At 31.8% G+C, this 11,302-nt stretch overlaps 1 long non-coding RNA gene across 1 annotated transcript; it reads right to left on the minus strand.

Moving 5' to 3' along the window:
• Positions 1-10,071: 10,071 nt before the first annotated feature.
• Positions 10,072-11,284, minus strand: LOC128093724 (uncharacterized). The gene is made up of 2 exons (XR_008212702.1): positions 10,410-11,284; positions 10,072-10,347 (listed from the first exon to the last, which is right to left on the minus strand). It is a non-coding gene; the product is annotated as an uncharacterized LOC128093724 (long non-coding RNA).
• Positions 11,285-11,302: the final 18 nt, after the last annotated feature.

The raw sequence follows: 11,302 nt of genomic DNA on the forward strand, positions 1-11,302 counted from the left end.
TGGATGGACGCGTTTTAGCAAATCGTAATTTTTTTGAAAAACACCTCTTTTTCGCATGTTCAAAAATAGAGGGGATCGTACCGCTCCTCCGTCACGAGATATCTAAACATGTAGCTCGGATTCGTCATCAGGTACAGAAGTTACCCCTAAGGACTATGTTTCACGCAAATCGAAGGGGGTCGGGGCAACTTTTTGCGACTTCGTGTGAGTTGGCGGAGAATTTCCCTTTTGATAGTTTAAGCTGAACTTAAGGACGTAGATGATGTTATGTACTCTTGAAGAAATGAATATAAGTAGTAAATTGAAATGAAAAATTAATCTCGATACAAACAACATGTAGAAACTGAGTTTTTGTCTGAATCCAGAATCAAAAGTTTTAAATTGCGAATTCAAAGTAAAAAAAAGTAATGTTTAATAATCAAATTATATGCCTACAAAAATCAAGATTAATATTTTCATGATTAACAAAATGAAACATAGTGTAAATCTCAGCAAACCATGGCTCATTTTGCTGATTTTAATTAAGTATCGTTTTGTTCTTGCTCGCGCTATCTTGTTGCACATGCATTTTGGGAACACCATTGTGTACATCTCTCAATCCTTTTGACTTTCAGTGGTATCGTAAAACTTTTCGTTCGAAATAAAACAAAACCCAAAACTTTGTGATATTTTTGTTTAGAACATCAAGTAAAAAACACGTGTTAAGAATAATACAAATCACAAAATAGTTTTATGGATTTTTACTGTTCAACAAAATTTAAAATGTGTCTGCCTTGTTTATTTCCCAAAATTTGGGTTACAAACCCAGAAAGCCCCTTGACATGAAGGTTTAGTTGGGACTTTTTTATAGTTCTTCACCGAATCGAACCAGGATGGATTAGCTCCTGCGACAGTGAAGACCATGACAATAACAATCAAGATCAGTTTCATTTTACACACTTTGCGTTTCTATTTTCCAATTCAGATGGCTTTGAATGTTTAATAACAAAATGGTTATTGCAAGCTTTTATATACTTTTTTTCTGGCTCGCATACTAATATGAAAGAAGACGAAAAACAATTGATAGAAGATATCAAATGTTTGCAAAGTATTTTTTTTTTCTTATTTATCCAGATGGTCTCCTAAAGAATCTTTACATGCAAAAACCATATTGCGACTGGTTATATTTTGAAATTTAACACGTCCAACCGACCTCAGATGATGCTGTATTTAGATCAATCTTTTTCGACTAATTCAATGGGATCATATTTTGAGGACTATGCACTGGATTCTACAAGTTACCGAAAATCCAAAAGTACGTACAACATGATTGAATTTTGCAGTTTAGCTTTGAGAGCATCTAAAAATCAAGCAAAACAATGTACCATAAACCGGGGTGACATTGATAGAATTTCAATTAAATTTTTGAAATATTTTCCAACAGGTAACGTTTGTCTTAAGATTACCATTTTCAAAACATGTACTAGGGTAGGCCACACAAAGTGCATGCACTATTTTTGTTAAAAAGATTTTTTCAATAGTGTTTAAAAAAATAGTTGCATTGAACATTCTTATTTTGAATTCCGGGGTGACTTTGATAGTCATAGTTATTCTAGTAAAAATAAGATTTAATGTGTTAAAATTTTATGTTTACGTCAAATGCACCATCACTAAGTTGTCTGATACAGATTTTAAGAAAAAAAATGTTTATTAATAGTTAACTAAGTTTATTATGTTTTTGACAAAATTCATGTAAATTTTTGGTAAAATTGTTAAAAAGTCGAAATTTTGCCTAAATTTCGCTAAAACTAGTTTTGTTTATAAAATTTTCGAAACATATTACACTTTAAACTGAAATCGAAGCATGAATCAAAAGTTTTTACATTTTATATGTCATTTGTTCTACTGAAAATGCTAATAAATTGGGAGTTTTTTTCTGAGTTCAAAAACACATAATATCAATTGTTTACAAACTTATTTTACCTTCTCCTTGTGGAAAAATGTCCAAAGAATCCGAAAATGCATTCCATTTTCCGATTAGAAATCATTAAAAATCATGACACTTTCAGAATATTATAATAATGCCATTTATCAACTTTTTCTTAGTTATAGTTAACTCACTTTTAAAACTTTTCAAAATTTTATGAAAACTTCTTATTAGAGTTTTTTTAAACACTTCCTTATCACGGTCATAATGATTCCATACCATTCCGTACGTATTTAATTTGTACTCTTCATTTTGCGGAAAAATCTCAAACCTAACAAAGTCACCCCGGCTATCAAAGTCACCCCGTTTAACGGTATACATATTATAAGTGAGCAAAAATGAACTGTAATAAAACATTGCACAGTGGGCGGAAACCCACCTCTATTCCCATTAAATAAAAGCCGCTGTTTTTTTCTTCTGAAAAATAGTTTTTCTTATGTAAAAAAATCTCAGAAATCGATTGCCGCATAGCAAACCCACCGGAAATGACGGGAAAGGGTCCATTTTGCCCCATTTGTCCTAAAAATTGGAATTTTCTTGATTTTCACTCTACAAGTTAACTATATTAACATTTATAGGATATCTATATACATATTTTGACGTAAAAATAGCAGGAGAATCGAATGGTGACATTGTTGAACCATTTGGAGTAACCCATTTTGCCCTATGGGCCCTTTTTGGCGAATTAAGTAGTTTTACTCCTTTTTATAGCATTTACCGTAGGAATTTCGTAAAATTATTTCTACTATGCGTGCAAAATCGGCAGAAGAATCAAATAATGATTATTTGGGATCATTCATAACAACCCGTTTTACCCCTTGGGCCATTTTTTCCTATTTTCCGTAATTAAATTTATTTATAAGTGTTTTGCGTGTAATTTTCATAAACTATTCACTGTAATTTGTACTAAATGACCATGAGAACTAAAAGACACTGTTTTGGAATTATTTGAAACTTCCTATTTTACCCCATGCCCCTTTTTAAAATATCTCATATAATTTGAATTTTTTTTCGAACAATTGGCAAAATATGGTGATAGATTAATTACTTTGTAACGCGTAAGATGACCAAGTAAATTAAATATTTATATTTTGGAATTGTTCGAAATAGCCCATTTTACCCTAATAGTCCTCTCATTATGCTTAGGCAATTTAGTTCTCTTTAGAAGCTATTTGCGTACAACACTTATTGAATAATGACAATTATCTGTGTTTTATGGACAGAAGAATTGAACAAAGGAATTTTGAGATTACTTTGAACTGTAAATTATCAGTGCATCCTGCTCGTTCTCAATGTAAACATCAACAGCCTGACCAGAATGAACAGTTTGTATCAGTTTGATCTTGCTGAAAAATTAATAAGGCCTTCGCAATTTTTTTTAATTGTATGTCCCTCTACATTTGAATGAAAAAAGTGTTTAAAATGCATTTTATACCTGCCCTGTCGTTTTGCAATCATAGTTTTCAAAATATCTATGTATTGACGATTTTTGTTGGTCCGAGAAAAAAACTGCGATACTGGTCTTCTAAATGTAAAAAAAAATCTTAAAATTTGTTAATCGATACCAAACATGCTGAATATGATGTAAACTGCAGGAAAGTCAAATAGACTTCTTTTTTCAGTAAAGTTTCGAAGTTTTTCGAAATAAATAATTAATGGATTTTATAATGATAACGATAATTTCAATGTTAAATATAAAATATGTTTAGAAATTAAAACATTGTTTAAATTTTTTTTCTTCTCCATATAAGACCACCACCTGAATCAAATCCGAAAGCAATAATGAAATACTCACCTTTTAATGTATATAAAATTACAAAGAAAATATTTTAAAGAAGGCACTTCAGATCAGAACACTAAAATTTTAAGAATTTTCTTCAATAAGCCAAATTAATATGCCCAATTAAAAATTATTTGCAAAAAAAGTTTATGAGAGATTTGCTTTGTCATGTTTGACTTCTCCTCACTTTTGCAAATAAGAAATGTCCACCAGCAAAAATTATTCCATATCTGGTATAAACTTTCAGCCCAAAATTTCCTAACTTAATTAATTTTAAATATGGGTCATTCCATCTGAAGCGGATCAGCATTTGAAAATTACCCTCTCCGATCCTGCTCAAATTTGGCAGAGCTGTTGATACTATCAAAACATGCAAGAATTTCAAATTTCATCCAAATTGGACCACCCCCTCCAATTTTGTACCTCCCCAAAAAAACGACTTTTTGGCGATTTTTGACCAAACCTCCTAGTTTCAAACGGCGATAGCTCAGGAACCACAAATCTTAGAAGGTCGGTCTTAGACTCAATTTTGAAGGAAATTGGACGTAGAATCCATTTCCGTGATCAAAATTTTGATTAATTTATTTTTTCTACCTGTGTTGCGCAATTGAAAACTTTAAACGGTCGTATCTCAAAACACCCCAACTTATTTTTTTTATTTGACCTCACCATCGTGTTCCCTGGCCAATTTTACATAAGAATCACTTATCGACAGAAATGAATATGTTTCGTTCCAGAGATATCGAATTTTAAAGTTGTGTATTTTAGAGATTGCCTACATGAGCTTCATTCGCTGCATCTGCTAGAAGCACACAGGTGGGCTGATCAATAACAGCTACCTGGCCATTTATTGAAATGATATTTCATCATAAATAATTTTTACCAAATTGGGCAAAAATTAACTGTATAACACTGTAGGAAACTGAAGTTTAATCGCGAATGTGTATCTGCTCAAAAAAAATGAAGTGAATTTCTGTGCTAACCCATAGGACAGAGCAATAACGACACACAGTAAAGGGCAGAATTGGATTCCGACGGAGCGAGCAGGAAAATGCAATTAATCTTGTTAGTAACACTGAACAATAAGTGCACGATACTTTATTGAATAAAAAATATGAATTAAAATGAATAAAATTTGTTGATACACCCAAAACTGGCAGCGCTAGTCCGAGAGAATGATGGTCTCGAGTCGAGAGAATAGTGGTACCATTCACGGACGCAGAGAACACAGCTCGAGATGGGCGATAGAACTATTCTCTCGAGGTTCATTTGCAAAAAAAGTTCATCCGTCAAACAAAAAACAAAAAGTGTCGACAACGGGAATCGAACCAGAGACCTTTGACAAACCAATCCAATGACTTAGCTGCCTCGGCCACCACAGCTTGGTGACCATGGAGAAGTCAAAAGTCGATGTATGACACTTGTTGGAGATTTATTGATTCAACTAACGAATGAACTCATTTGTTATGATGGTGTGAGTTGGTACCATTATTTTATCGATTTTGGCACTGAGCCCTCAATAAATTTTGAGAGAACGATTATCTCGATTCTGAATTTTGGGTGTACGTTGTACTCTAATGAAGGACGATCACAAGGAGTAGAAAAAGGATTTCTGGAAAGTATAAAACTGAAAAATGTAAGAAAATCACAAAGTTTGATCTGCTGCAAAGCGGCTAATTCCCCAAATTTAGAAGCGATGATTTCGACACCCTCCGAACACAATACAACTGCTGTCCTCACGTATAAAGTTTTTTTTTTTTTTATTGAATGTAACTTGACCAAAATCATCTTTTAATCAAATGGAGCTGGCTCACAATATAAAAATTGATTTAATATGATCAATCTTTTGAACCATAAATCAGATTTGCCAAATTATGGTAAAGTGTCAATAATTAACTATAATTATAATAATAATAAAGCAGGTTTTGGGGTTTTTGCTGAGTGACACTATTTTGCTACCGCCCATGATAAAGGCCCTAGTCATGGCCTAGGAGGTACTCTAAAACGGTTAGCAACACGTAAAAAACGGTGCATTCAAAATAACCCAATAAATATTCCTTTCACAAAAATAGATTGATCAAGGTAGGGGAACAGCATCTAATTCCAGCGTTCCTCTAATGTTGCCATATCAGCGCTTTGGCATTCAATTACAGCAGATTAAAAGCGTTTTCAACTGAAATCGAGTGATAAATAGCTCAATAAGAAGTTAACAAGCAAGTTTCTATCGAGTTTTGCAAAATTTGTTGTTTAAATAGTGAAAATGAGTAAATTGGACGAAACTAGGAGCGAGGACTTAAGCTGCCAAACATACGAGAATTTCCCCTATGAGCCATTTGAATAAATATTTGCGTAAAATTTAAAAAAATAAATTAAATCAATCATCTCCCAGCACAAGGTAGCAGTTATTGATCAGCCCACCTGTGTGCTTCTAGCAGATGCGGCAAATGAAGCTGATGTAGGTAATCTCGAAAACCCAAAATTTTAAAATACGATATCTCTGGAACGAAACATATTCATTTCTGTCGATAAGTGATTCTTATGTAAAATTGGCCGGAGAACACGATGGTCAAATAAAAAAAATAAGATGGGGTGTTTTGAGTTAAGGCCGTTTAAAATTTTCACTTGCGCAATACAGGTAGAAAAAATAAATTAATCAAAATTTTGATCACGGAAATGGATTCTACGTCCAATTTCCTTCAAAATTGAGTCTAAGACCGACCTTCTAAGATTTGTGGTTCCTGAGCTATCGCCGTTTGAAACTAGGAGGTTTGGTCAAAAATCGCCAAAAAGTCGATTTTTTGGGGAGGTACAAAAATGGAGGGGGTGGTCCGATTTGGATGAAATTTGGGATTCTTGCATGTTTTGATAGTATCAACAGCTCTGCCAAATTTGAGCAGGATCGGAGAGGGTAATTTTCAAATTTGCATTTTTTCGTGCACAGTTGAGATGGAATGACCCATATATTATTATTTTTTTTAATATTGGTTTCTCAAGCAGTCAAATCCGTATACCGGATTATAAAAGGCATTATTTTCTTGTGCTTGAAAAAAAATAATTCATAAATATTTCCTTCTAAGACAACTGAAATAATTAAATGCAAAATAATAAGAAACAATTACTGACAAGTTTTTGGAAATCAGTATTCGATTAATTCTTGTATTCCTGCATTATTATTTTAAAGCAGATGAGCAGATAATATGTTTATCAACATTTTATTTATTCACTTGATATTAAACGAAATTATTTTAAAAAATAATTAAGCAATTTCCGGCTTGTTGTTACATGTTAACTTTGCCAATGATTCTCGTTCATCTCAGAGAGCCATTTTGCATCATAAATTTGTCCATATAAATCTTCATAGCTGTTTGAAATAATCTTTACAAAAAATGTTTCTTGATACTTCGGCAAAGTTGCAGGTAAAGATGAGAAGACATTAGGAAACAATAGTTTTGTTATGACTAAATAATAGTAACTTTCAAATGAATATGTATGGAAATTAACTTATGAATAAAGATTAACGTATAAAAATGATAGAAACCTGAAAAATAATACAACAAAATTATGTATTGGAATTTTGTCAACAAGAAGAAAGAATGGAAATTATAATCAGAAAAGAAAGCAAAAACAATTGTTTTAAATACATAAAATCTTATTGGCTGTTTAAAAAAAAATATGCTTTTAAAGTAATTTACTCCAAATGTGTTATTCTTCAAGCGTTTATTGTAAAAATTTCTTTATAAATTTATTTTTTATTTATTTAAAAAAAATTTAAGTGAAAAAAATAATCATTCTTAAATAATTATTTAGCCTAATATTTGATCCCTTTTATGAAGCAATTTTGTCAGAATCAAAACTCTGTTCCGCAAGGTACCATAGTAGAAATGTTAAACATAATATAATTTTTCCAAAATATAAAAAAAGAAGAACAAATCATATTAAAAATGGAATTTTGCAAACAATTTTGAATATACATATATATTCAAAAAAATGAGGAAAAAAATATAACTAAAAAAGAAATTTATGTTTAAAAATAAACATAAAATATTGTATTTTGAAAAATATTGTGAAATCTTTAGCGAACAATTTTAAATATATTTTATCAATTCAAATAGATATTTCACTATAGCATTTAAGTTAACTTTAATTTAAATTAAAGCCAAAAATCTAATTATTTCTTCATTTCGATTTATTGTTTTGTAAATTCAAACAGCTTGATTATTTGATTCTAAAACCTCATACATATTTTCCATCGATATTGACACATAGAGTATACCTGTACAAGGATTTGCAAATTCTTGGAAAATCCATCAATCTGTTGAAAAGAAAGTCCTATAATTTATCAATCATTTCTTCGAAAAAAAAATAGTAGAATCAAATAAAACCATTAAAAATAACATTGCATTATCTATTTATATGGGTAAATGATGTTTTTCTCAGTTTGAAATAATTAAATTTCACTGAAAATCTTTTGTATTTACACCTTAGTTTTTCGATGAAATTAAGGTTCTATATACTCCAAGAAAACCAAATATATTGTTTATTCACTTGAAATTTTATCGATTGAATTGCTGTGATCGCTATAATACATATATTTTTTAAGATTGATAAATAGATCGCTTGAGTTGATCCACTAAGGTTATGAAAATCAATTAATCAAGTTTTCATTCCATCACATCTTAATTTTATGTTTAAAAGAAGTTAATGAATTAAGATTTTTGTATTTATTAATTTTTCAACAAGATCAATCAGTTACAAACTGTTCATTCTGGTCAGGCTGTTGATGTTTACATTGGGAACGAGCAGGATGGACTGATAATTTACAGTTCAAAGTAATCTCAAAATTCCTTTGTTCAATTCTTCTGTCCATAAAACACAGATAATTGTCATTATTCAATAAGTATTGTACGCAAATAGCTTCTAAAGAGAACTAAATTGCCTAAGCATGATGAGAGGACTATTAGGGTAAAATGGGCTATTTCAAACAATTCCAAAATATAAATATTTAATTTACTTGGTCATCTTACGCGTTACAAAGTAATCTATCACCATATTTTGCAAATTGTTCGAAAAACAATTCAAATTATATGAGATATTTTAAAAAGGGGCATGGGGTAAAAAAGGAAGTTTCAAATAATTCCAAAACAGTGTCTTTCAGTTCTCATGGTCATTTAGTACAAATAACAGTGATTAGTTTATGAAAATTATACGCAAAACACTTATAAATAAATTTAATTACGGAAAATTGAAAAAAATGGCCCTTTGGGTAAAACGGGTTATTATGGATGATCCCAAATAATCATTATTTGATTCTTCTGCCAATTTTGCACGCATAGTAGAAATAATTTTACGAAATTCCTACGCTAAATGCTATAAAAAGGAATAAAACTACCTAAATTCGCCAAAAAGGGCCCATAGGGCAAAATGGGTTACTCCAAATGGTTCGACAATGTCATCATTCGATTCTCCTGCTATTTTTACGTCAAAATATGTATATAGATATCCTATAAATGTTAATATAGTTAACTTGTAGAGTGAAAATCAAGAAAATTCCAATTTTTAGGACAAATGGGGCAAAATGGACCCTTTCCCGTCATTTCCGGTGGGTTTGCTATGCGGCAATCGATTTCTGAGATTTTTTTACATAAGAAAAACTATTTTTCAGAAGAAAAAAACAGCGGCTTCAATTTAATGGGATTAGAGGTGGGTTTCCGCCCACTGTGCATTGCATCATGCTCGTTCCTAATGAAAACATCAACTGTTGGTTGTAGAATGGACGGTTTGTTTACATTTCGTCTTTGTAAGTTTAGTTGGGTCATCTCGCATCAATCTCGCCAATTTGCCTGACATTTTCAAGGGCTGTTTGAACATTACGTAATGATTCGAAATCCGGACACTTAGTAGCATTTCATTTTTGTTATAGCTGGCAAAAAATCATGTAATAAGTTGGAAATGTAGAAGTATCATCAGGATGTAGTACAAACAATCTGTTTTAATTTATGTTTTAAATATGTCTTTTCTAAAAAAATTTCTTCAGAATTTTAATATTAAAATGCTTCGAATCCCGGACACTGATATAAGCTGATACGAAATCCGGACACTTTTGCTTCGAATTCCGGACACTCGATTTTGCGTATGAATCGCACAAGTTTGGTATGAAATGTTAGTGAAGGGCATTCTTTAGGTCTCAAATAAGCTGTTAACATCAAAACAATCGATATTTTGTACACAAATTTGCTAGAATATAAGGAAATCCAAACCATACATTTTTGCTTTGCCTTTTTGGTGCTTAGGACGCCAAAGAAATATTTCAGTGAAATGTTTCACATGTTTTTGTAAACTTTTTGTTTTATTTTATTTAATTATTTAGGCATTAACTACAGCGTTCAACCAAACTTTAAATGAAAGTTGATGTGGGAATTAACACAGTTTTGACATTCATAATGCGAACTTATATCCAAATAATTGATAAAACAAGATGAGGTGTCCGGGAATTCGAATCTTGACGTTATACAACCAGCAAATACGCATCCAACAATGTATTGCAAGATTGATCCGGACATAATTTTCGCAAAAATGTCTGAGATCCGGCCTCTGACAAGTACTAAAATATCACTTAAGTGTTCATAACTTTTGATAGGGTTATCAGATCTTCGATGTACTTACATTTGGGTCACATAATTTTTATCGATTTATCTGAGATTCGACCTCCAAACAGTGTACAAAAGCACTGAACTGCCCCTGATCGCATAAATGTTCCATATGCATTTTCATCGCTTTTGAGTTATTGAAGTAGTTTGGTTCAAAATCTTGTGCTTTCCAGTACTTTTTTTTTAGAAATCAGGAGGACATTTTTAGTGAAAACTAACAACGTAGCCTAATGCGTAGGACAAACTTGCCTTGCGTTTTTCTCAGCTTGCTGTTTTCGCATATCGGACATTTATGCGATCATGGGCAGTTAAGTGCTAATAACTTCTGATAGGGGTACCAGATCTTCGATTTTTTAGGCTCGTCTGAAAGGTCTTTCAATTATCCAACTAATTACGGGTTGCATGATGGGACGGATATCTTTTACATCGATATATCTGAGATCCTCTCCCGTTAACGATTGTTATCTACATTGCCGATGGCTGTTTAGGTTGCTGATCTGACTCGCTATCACCGGGCCATGGACCACTTGATGGAATGAGAAGAATAGCGCTCAAATATATTCTTCTTTGTGATCAATTACTCGAAGATAGGTCAGAAGATATGAGTATTGGTGAGGACTGCAAATCGCTGACATGTTTACACACGGGCAAAATTGTTATCTCCGCTTGCTGCAAAATCTGTCATAAAAGGTAACATTTTTTGTGGCAAATCCACTGTGGCAGATTTTGAGATATTGTATTCCTGTGGGTGTACTCACATTTGAAAGGGTTGTAAGAACTTCAATCTTTTTGGATAATTGGAAAGGTCTTTCAAATACCTTTCTGAAAACGTATAACAAGACGAGGTTTCTTGTCACTTTTTCCAAACATTTATTTTACACAGGATTAAAAAAATAAAACTTTTCACAT

This window comes from Culex pipiens, unplaced genomic scaffold (assembly GCF_016801865.2).
Source record: "Culex pipiens pallens isolate TS unplaced genomic scaffold, TS_CPP_V2 Cpp_Un0017, whole genome shotgun sequence".
In the NCBI taxonomy this organism is placed as follows: domain Eukaryota; kingdom Metazoa; phylum Arthropoda; class Insecta; order Diptera; family Culicidae; genus Culex; species Culex pipiens.